Below are 9359 nucleotides of genomic sequence, written 5' to 3' on the forward strand. Positions count from 1 at the left end.
GCGCTAAAAAAGTAACCCCCCCCCCCACACAAGTTGTAAAAAGCTATTGATGGTCAGGGCCCCCTTATAAAAAAAATTGGGGCCCCAAAAAAAAAAAATTAAAATTTTTTTTTTTAAAAAACATTGGTGGCAGGGGCCCCCTGTTAAAAAAAACTTGGGGCCCCAACAAAAAAAATGTAAAAAAAACTAAAAAATAAACAAACATTGGTGGCAGGGGCCCCCTTCTAAGTTAAAAACAAATTGGGGCCCCAAAAAAAAATTTGAAAAAAAATTAATTTTTTTTTGAAAAAAAAAAAAACATTGGCGGCAGGGGCTCGCTTATAAGTTAAAAACAAATTGGGGCCCCAAAAAAAAAATTTGGAGAAAAAAAAAATTTGGAGAAAAAAAAAAAATGGTGGCAGGGGCCCCCTTACAAGTTAAAAACAAATTGGGGCCCCAAAAAAAATTTAAAAAAAAAATAATTTTTTTTTGAAAAAAAAAAAAAACTGGTGGCAGGGGCCCCCTTACAAGTTAAAAAAATTTGGGGCCACCAAAAAGAAAATTAATTTTTTTTAAAAAAAAAAACCCAAAAAAAAACAATGGTGGCAAGGGGCCCCTTACGAGTTAAAAAAAAAATTGGGGCCCCAAAAACAAAAGTTTTAAAAAAAAGATTGGTGGCAGGGGCCTATAGAATATTAAAATAATACATTGGTGGCCAGGGGATTAAAAAAAAAAAACACAAACTGGTGTTCAGTAGAATTGAACTCATAGCTTTAGTACTTCAACTTCGCCTCCTTTCGTGACTTCGGGTCTTTTCACCGCTTCAGGACTTCGGCTTCGGCTGTTTTCGTGACTTCGGGTCTTTGCGCTGCTTCAGGACTTCGGCTTCGGCTGTTTTCGTGACTTCGGGTCTTTTCGGCGCTTCGGGACTTCGGCTTTTTCCGTGACTTCGGGTCTTTTCGTCGCATCGGCTTCGGCTTTTCGGCACTTCCGCATTCGGCACTGAAGAGGCAAGACGTACGGCTCGGGCGCTCGTAAGGGGGGCCCGGATCTTCAAAAAAATGCAGCGCTGCCGGGCCCCCCTTCATGCCCGGGCCCGGTACGCTTGTCCCCCCTGTCCCCCCCTGATGGCGGCCCTGAATGTCTGTAAAGGGGAAAAAAATGGTAGAGGAGATTCTGTGGATTTGCCATCTCATTTACCTGCAGCAAAATAATTTATTGAGGGTGTTATTTATCAAAGGTCAAATTTTAAAGTTTATGTGAGTTTTTGTTTTTACTCTAATAAACTCGAATCGTACCTTCTTTATGAGAAAACTTGAACGTCTAAAATTCAAACGAATGTTACCTACCCGAAAACTCATCGAATTTGAGCGCAAAAAAACTCATGTCAGGATGGCCATTAACATCGTCAAATAGGTCAGCGGTGTTACAGACGGGAGTCCTAAACCCAGAACAATCCCCAAGGTCCCGGTAACGGCTCAGACTTTTGCCTATAACAACCACCTAGGCTTCCGCTATTTGGGTGCCGCCAGGTCCTATGGTGAGAGGATCAGGATGAGAGTTCTGGGCAGGCAAGGGAACCAATCGTAGTACTGAAATGGAGAATAAGAAGTGTGGTCAAGGGACAGGTGGTCAGTAACGTAACTAACAGCCTCCGGGCGCAGGATGTGCACCCCCCCCCTTAAATGTGCTAGACGTAGGTTTTTACATTACCATCACGCTGCAGTGCACATTTTTTCATTACCGTCTATGTGTCACGTTCTCCGGGGGTAGCGGGCCCTGGTGCAATTGCTCCCCCGGTAGTTACACCACTGGGTCTGGTCGGCAGTACAGATTCGAGAGACTAAAGAGTCATCAAGGTCATATTGTAGTAAAGAACATGATCCAAAAGAGTAGTAGAAACAAGGCAAGGGTCAGGACAGACAGCGGACTAGACAAGGTCAGGAACAGATCAGAAATGCACCTAGAAACTAATGAATTAGACCTTATGCTGGGCAATGCACAAAAAGCACCTGCGCCTTTAAATATTCTAATTTCATTCCAAGGTGCAATGACATCATACGCACTGATGCACAAACCAGGAAGTGAGTGGCGCAGTTATTCCTACAGAGCGTGCATTGGCACACAGGAGAACATGTGCTGCGGGTGTCCCTGTCACACCCCCACTAGACCACCAGGTAAATTCCTCACATCGGACCTCTGCCATTGACTTCTACATGAACTCGGCAGGTTTTAGGTGACAACACATTCGAGTTACTTCCAGGGTAAGGGGATGATAAGTCTTGAATTTGAATTGAGTTTTGTCCAAAAAACCAACTCAAAACTTTGAAGTCAAATTTACCATTTGAACCTTAAATCCGCCCCAAAGTGTAAAGGTGACCTGTGGCCAGCACATTTTCTAACTGGCTACAGGTCTTCTACATTTATAGTAACTTATTATCATATGAACAACCTCATCTGGCTCCACTACTATTTAAAGTGGACCTGTCACCCAGACACAAAAATCTGTATAATAAAAGTCCTTTTCAAATTAAACATGAAATCCAATTTCAATTTTTCATTAAAGCATTCATAGCTGTTCTAAGCTCATTTAAAAGTCTCAGCTGTCAATCAAATATTGTCTGCCCCACCTCTATGCCATGGGCAGCAGAGTTAAAAAACCCTAATTGGCATTTAAGGATCCCAAAATCACTGAAAGATGATTTAGCTAGATTAATTTGTAAGCACGTACAATGGAAGATCTGTATGGCAGTCAGAGTTTAGGTATTATGAATCTCTCATTTTCTCTATCTCTCAATTTATTTAGAGATGCAACTACTTCATGTGGTTACAGAGCTTTCTTTCAGGGGCATTGGCGTGCAGAAAATTGCCTGATCAATGATACGGTGTGCATACTTACTTAGTATTTTCAGAGTAAACAGGAGGATATTAACCCTTTAAGTGCCAGCAGAATTTCACATTTTGGTTACGCGAAATGCCAGCCGTTTTTAAGCATTTTGTACTTGTTCAGATTAACAAGGTTTTATTGTAGGAAAACCTCCACGAAACTAGGAAAATTATATATTGTTTTTTTCGTTACAAATTGGGCTTCGACATGCAAGTGGAATTTTGTGACTTTTCAGGAGATTTAATGTATATTTTGGGTGAAATATGTAAAAAAAAAAATTGTTAAAAAATTGTGTATATCTTGAGTTTTTTTTCCACAGAAAAGTTAATTTTACATGAATTTTTTTTCTGTTTCTAAAAGCCCAGATCCTGCCAAGTCCAACGATACCAAATATGTATCAGTAACCCACTTTCTTTGTCCAGGAGTAACCCCCAAACTAAAACAGCAGTTTGTATAATTTTACACCAGAACAAAGTAGTTAAGCACACGTGACAGTTGATGCTGCATAACTTTTTTGTTATATAACTTATCCCTTCATGTTTGGTATTTTTAAAAACTACAGACCTTCAGGTTTCTAGGGGTGGTGTAGTTTTCACTCAAAATTCAAACACATTTTACCAGTGCATCATGATATTTAGAGCTTTTTTGTTGCATTTTTAGTTTTTTTCTAAAATGCAAACTAAGACGCAGGAACAAATGTAAATCTGACAAAATAACACCGTTCTAAATGCTATAACTACAGACAATTTGAAAGACAAACTTCTCTTGAATAAAACGATACCCCATATGTATGGATACACATAGAGACGCAGCCCCCAAACACCCCAAAACAGGAGCAACGCATAAGGGCAATTGCAGTTGAAAATCTGGGGGCTGCTCTCTATGTGTACTACTTGCAGTTCTTCAGTCTAAACACCCCCAAACTGTGAAATAACCCCCACAAACCATATATGTCCGAAAAGTGCACTTCTTCAGCTATTCAAAGATGCCATTCTTGCTTTTCTACACGGAAAATTGTGCGCACAGTCATTCGTAGAAGTCAGCGATTTGGTCTGAAATAAAGGAAAAAAGAGTTACAAAGTTCAATTTCTCCCTAAGTTTCCATGGCAACTAACAAAAACCTGCTCAATAACAATCTGCAGGTTCCCCTGAATAGAACAATACCCCATATGTATGGATAAACATAGAGACGCAGCCCCCAAACACCCCAAAACAGGAGCAACGCATAAGGGCAATTGCAGTTGAAAATCTGGGGGCTGCGCTCTATGTGTACTACTTGTAGTTTTTCAGTCTAAACACCCCCCAAACTGTAAAATAACCCCTACAAACCATATATGTCCAAAAAGTACACTTCTTCACCTATTCAAAGATGCCATTCTTTCTTTTCTACATGGAGGATTGTGTCCGCAGTCGTTCGTAGAAGTCAGCGATTTGGTCTGAAATAAAGGAAAAAAGAGTTACAAAGTTCGATTTCTCCCTAAGTTTCCATGGCAACTAAAAAAAACCTGCTCAATGACAATCTGCAAGTTCTCCTGAATAGAACAATACCCCATATGTATGGATAAACATAGAGACGCAGCCCCCAAACACCCCAAAACAGGAGCAACGCATAAGGGCAATTGCAGTTGAAAATCCTGGGGCTGCGCTCTATGTGTACTACTTGTAGTTTTTCAGTCTAAACACCCCCCAAACTGTAAAATAACCCCTACAAACCATATATGTCCAAAAAGTACACTTCTTCACCTATTCAAAGATGCCATTCTTTCTTTTCTACATGGAGGATTGTGTCCGCAGTCGTTCGTAGAAGTCAGCGATTTGGTCTGAAATAAAGGAAAAAAGAGTTACAAAGTTCGATTTCTCCCTAAGTTTCCATGGCAACTAAAAAAAACCTGCTCAATGACAATCTGCAAGTTCTCCTGAATAGAAAAATACCCCATATGTATGGATAAACATAGAGACGCAGCCCCAAAACACCCCAAAACAGGAGCAACACATATGGGCAATTGCAGTTGAAAATCTGGGGGCTGCGCTCTATGTGTACTACTTGTAGTTTTTCAGTCTAAACACCCCCCCAAACTGTAAAATAACCCCTACAAACCATATATATGTCCGAAAAGTACACTTCTTCACCTATTCAAAGATGCCAGTCTTGCTTTTCTACATGGAGGATTGGGTCCGCAGTCGTTCGTAGAAGTCAGCGATTTGGTCTGAAAAAAGGAAAAAAGAGTTACAAAGTTCGATTTCTCCCTAAGTTTCCATGGCAACTAAAAAAAACCTGCTCAATGACAATCTGCAAGTTCTCCTGAATAGAACAATACCCCATATGTATGGATAAACATAGAGATGCAGCCCCCAAACACCCCAAAACAGGAGCAACGCATAAGGGCAATTGCAGTTGAAAATCTGGGGGCTGCGCTCTATGTGTACTACTTGTAGTTTTTCAGTCTAAACACCCCCCAAACTGTAAAATAACCCCTACAAACCATATATGTCCAAAAAGTACACTTCTTCACCTATTCAAAGATGCCATTCTTTCTTTTCTACATGGAGGATTGTGTCCGCAGTCGTTCGTAGAAGTCAGTGATTTGGTCTGAAATAAAGGAAAAAAGTTACAAAGTTCAATTTCTCCCTAAGTTTCCATGGCAACTAAAAAAAACCTGCTCAATGACAATCTGCAAGTTCTCCTGAATAGAACAATACCCCATATGTATGGATAAACATAGAGACGTAGCCCCCAAACACCCCAAAACAGGAGCAACGCATAAGGGCAATTGCAGTTGAAAATCTGGGGGCTGCTCTCTATGTGTACTACTTGTAGTTTTTCAGTCTAAACACCCCCCAAACTGTAAAATAACCCCTACAAACCATATATGTCCAAAAAGTACACTTCTTCACCTATTCAAAGATGCCATTCTTTCTTTTCTACATGGAGGATTGTGTCCGCAGTGGTTCGTAGAAGTCAGCGATTTGGTCTGAAATAAAGGAAAAAAGAGTTACAAAGTTCGATTTCTCCCTAAGTTTCCATGGCAACTAAAAAAAACCTGCTCAATGACAATCTGCAAGTTCTCCTGAATAGAACAATACCCCATATGTATGGATAAACATAGAGACGCAGCCCCAAAACACCCCAAAACAGGAGCAACACATATGGGCAATTGCAGTTGAAAATCTGGGGGCTGCGCTCTATGTGTACTACTTGTAGTTTTTCAGTCTAAACACCCCCCCAAACTGTAAAATAACCCCTACAAACCATATATGTCCGAAAAGTACACTTCTTCACCTATTCAAAGATGCCAGTCTTGCTTTTCTACATGGAGGATTGTGTCCGCAGTCGTTCGTAGAAGTCAGCGATTTGGTCTGAAATAAAGGAAAAAAGAGTTACAAAGTTCGATTTCTCCCTAAGTTTCCATGGCAACTAACAAAAACCTGCTCAATGACAATCTGCAAGTTCCCCTGAATAAAACGATACCCCATATGTATGGATAAACATAGAGACGCAGCCACCCAACACCCCAAAACAGGCACAATGCTTAATATTGGGGCTATGAAGTTATGTGCATGCATCCATATTTTATCCTAAACTATCCCTTACCAATAAAATAACCCCACAAACTATAGATTTCTTGAAAATAAACACCTTCAACTATTCAGAGATGCCATTCCTGCTTTACTACGCAGATAATTGTGGCCACAATCCTTTGTAGAACTCAGTGCTTTGGTCTGAAATAAAGGAAAAAACTATTTACAAAGTTAGATTTATACCCAATAATTTTGGGACTACTCTTGTGGATCTGCATCTGGGCCCCACTACCCCAAAAATATATTTCACTCACCCGTTTCGATTTAGTGGAGCGTCTGAGTTTCATCTGTCCTGTTGAGCAACGACTTCATCTGTCCTGTTGTGCTTCTTCCTACACTTTCACCAATGACAAAATCTGTACCACATTTGCAAATATATTTACCAACAGAATGCATAGTACATTTGACCCATAAATTATGCAAGTGTCCTAAGAAGTGCACACCAGAAGTTTGTAAAAAAGCTGGTGCCCTACTGGTAGCAGACATGGCACGTGATCAAAGTACTATTCCTATTCAGAGAGCCACTGCAACTTGTCTAACCTAAATACTGCATAAATATTCAATGTGCGCTACAAGTACAAAAAAAATGGATTGTTCCAACCACAACTTTTTGGGGAAAAAATTCTGAATGCCTACACTATAAACAATTCTAAATGGAAGACCATAGTGTTCCGCCAAAAACCTTTACTATACAAGAAAACTGAAGACATGCTACCCACAAATCCAGAGATGCCTAAATCTACAAAAACAAATGCAAATGTTGCCCAGAAATACAGACAAACTATAGATAAATGCGCTGATAGAGGAGCTTTTGAGGTGCCAGTAAAAAAAAAAAAAAAGACTTGTGGCATCAGCATTAGAGATGCACATCATCCCATGTATTCATCACGCACCACAAGTTCTATCGTGCACCCTCTCGACCAACCAGCACCTCAGTTTGCTATAGCACCAGCGCAATACAAATGCTATCCATAAAACTACAACTGCCCTAAAGCACCATAGCTCAACACAAAAGCTGAATGCATAGACTAAGAACAAACCTACATACAATTGTTTTTACTGCTACACTGCACAAAAAAATTGCTCACCCTGTGCCAAATTCTATACCATAAATCAAAGATCACTACTGTACAGAAAAAAAAACTGCCAACTTTTGCCTTGTCAAACTTTTTTTATTACCAATATCTATAACCTAGTTATAAGCCAAGTAGGTACCTGCCAAAATGTTACATCTCAATGGGGGGCTTGAATCTGAAAAACCACTGCACAAAACAAAAGAAAGGCACATCATTTTGCCAGCACATATAACCAGTTATTGCTAGCTCATGCATAAAAACCTAGAGCGTGAAATGTTAGATTTCAATGGGGGGCTTGAATCCAAAAAACCACTGCACAAAACACAAAAAAGCGCATCATTCTGCCAGCACACCTAACCAGTTATCGCTAGCGTGTGCATAAAAACCTAGAGCGTAAAATGTTAGATCTCAATAAGGGGCTTGAACCTGAAAATAAAGAACAAAGAAGGACCGCTACTGCTCACTGCTCTTGCCTATATCCAGGTGCTCAGTCAAACAGTGTCCCCACTGTGGACGCTACAAAACTCGACAGACAGACGGCACTTCTGGAATAGGTTTATTGGGGTTGCTGCTGTAAAAACCTAACGCGTTTCGGGAGTATATCCCTTAGTCATAGGACCTATGACTAAGGGATCTACTCCCGAAACACGTTAGGTTTTTACAGCAGCAACCCCAATAAACCTATTCCAGAAGTGCCGTCTGTCTGCCGAGTCTTGAACCTGAAAAACCACTGCACAAAATACAAAAGAAAAAGCACATCGTTTTGCCAGCACACCTAACCAGTTATTGCTAGCGTGTGTATAGACACCTAGCGTGTGAAATGTTATATCTCAAAAGGGGCTTGAACCTGAAAAACCACTGAAAAACCACTGCACAATCACAACTTCAAAAAAACACGAAATAAAAAGCATCACTTTGCCAGCATGTGCATAAAAACAGAGCATGCCAAGTTTACTACATCCTTTTACCACCAACAAACCCAGAGAACCCTAACCTACCAGCACAACTCAAGTCCTCTCGTAGTGTACCACAGTGTGGTACACCTCAAAACAGGGTTGGAAACACAAAGTAGGCTTGCTAGGACACTTGGGACAAAAATATCGCACATCTTTTCGAACACCCCTGGAACGGCAAACCTTACAAATTCTCTGGGCATATCTTTTATTAGGAGTTGGTGGAATTTGTGCAATGAAATGCTTACCCACCATTCGGGCAACATTGTCATTGCCAGGCATTTCTGGAACCTCCTGTACATCTCCAAACAAAAGGGCAGGGAGCAGTTGCAGCAGATAATTGTATAAAGACAATTTTGGGCCTGGTACTGCCGCCTTGTAAACAACATAGGAATTATAAAGGGCCATTTGAATCATGTAAATTGCTGCTTTTTTGTACCAGGCCCTGGTTTTTCTGGTGGCGTCATAGTAAGTTTGAATTTGGTCTGTTTTATCAATGCCACCCATATGCATACTATATTCTTTACAACAGAGTGGCTTTGATTTTGCGGGCCTGCCACGTCTGTGTTGGACAACTACACTCTCATTGTGGATAGTAGTAAGCATACAAACATTTTTTGTGTCTGCAAATTTTAGTGCCAGGAGCTCATCACTTCTAAGAGCATATACTTCTCCACGTTTTAATTTCTTTTGCACCAGTTCCTTAGGCAGTCCTTTGCGGTTTTGCCTAACGGTGCCACAGGCTGGGGTGTCCAACCAGTAAAGGGTTCTAAATAAGGGGATGCTAGTGTAGAAGTTATCCACGTATAAGTGGTAACCTCGGCCCAACAGTGGAGATATGAGCTCCCAGACAATTTTACCACTGGCAGTCAAATCAAGGGGACA

This window comes from Xenopus laevis, chromosome 5L (genome assembly GCF_017654675.1).
Source record: "Xenopus laevis strain J_2021 chromosome 5L, Xenopus_laevis_v10.1, whole genome shotgun sequence".
Taxonomy (NCBI): Eukaryota; Metazoa; Chordata; class Amphibia; order Anura; family Pipidae; genus Xenopus; species Xenopus laevis.